General features: G+C 42.2%; 1 long non-coding RNA gene across 1 annotated transcript; it reads left to right on the top strand.

Annotated features, from left to right (window-relative positions):
• The first annotated feature begins 217 nt into the window (after positions 1-217).
• Positions 218-940, top strand: LOC130923068 (uncharacterized). Its single transcript, XR_009064649.1, has 3 exons — positions 218-254; positions 334-400; positions 598-940. It is a non-coding gene; the product is annotated as an uncharacterized LOC130923068 (long non-coding RNA).
• Positions 941-1,166: the final 226 nt, after the last annotated feature.

Genomic DNA, 1,166 nt, shown 5'->3' on the forward strand with positions numbered 1-1,166 from the left:
CATTTAGCCCCACGATATAATAGATTATGCAAGGTCATTTGACGCATTCCGCAAGTTATATAATGTAACATGGGTTAAGATTCCCTATTTATAGCCAGTACTTATTTTTCCCACACTCCCTGAATGCACCACAGCACATGACAAGTCACATTACACCAATTATCCAATCACCAGTCACCTTGGCGCTATATAGGCTTCCTTGACTCCTCTCCCTTCAGTCGTGTGGGAGAGAAGCCAAGGAGCTACAGCTGCAGGTCAGTCTCAAATGGTTTTTGATGCATCCAACAGATTGTACTTTTCAAACTTGCTTAAAGGCTGTTTTGTAACTTGTAGAACCAGACCTATTTATTTGTGTTGGCAACCTGTTAGTGCGAGTGCTCCACTACATCCAAGTGAACTGGTGAGTCTTAATTTTTTTCCATCTGTTGTTAGTGGATTAGCCACCATGCTAACTTAGGCTAATTTATGTGTTTGAGATTTTTCTGTGCCCGTTGGTGCTCTATTTTTGTATTTCTGTATGTTTGCATGCTAAGGCTAGCATTGTATTGGATTTTTTAGTAATTTCAATTGGTTAATTGGGTTGGTTGGTCCATATAGGCCAGGTGGTCCTGCCTGCCTTGGGACCACTCCAACAAACGGATGGCGAGCTAGAACTTGAGCCAGGAGCCTGAAGGTCCTTCTTTTTCCTGGTCTTCAACACAAGTCAGGGTCTGGTAGGAGGCTCTGCAGCCTGTTTTTCCTCTCCCCACTACTCGGGTCAAGCAGTTCCAATAACCATTCAACCTATGAGTAATCAAGCAGCGCTAATGGACACTCACCTTGTATCGCCATAAACTGAAGCCATTCATTTGTACTCTTGACTCTTTGTAACTTACAAACGTTGGGGTGGGGAAAGTGAACTGGGTTTTTGTCTCCCTGTTGAACTGTATATTGTGTACACACTGGTATTTTGTAAAAAAAAAAAAAATTTTTTTGGTCACTTTTTGTAAAATACATACTTCACTCAAACCAACTGTCTGTCTTTATTCATTGTCGCTGCCCTCTAGTAGCCGAACTAGATCTTCCAGATTTGCCCATTATTTTGTCACCCCAGTGGTGCTGTTAACCTCACGGCTCACACTTGTTACAATAAACTCTCCCTTGTGTAGTTTAGCTAGCTAGCTAGC

Source organism: Corythoichthys intestinalis, chromosome 10, assembly GCF_030265065.1.
Source record: "Corythoichthys intestinalis isolate RoL2023-P3 chromosome 10, ASM3026506v1, whole genome shotgun sequence".
NCBI lineage: Eukaryota > Metazoa > Chordata > Actinopteri > Syngnathiformes > Syngnathidae > Corythoichthys > Corythoichthys intestinalis.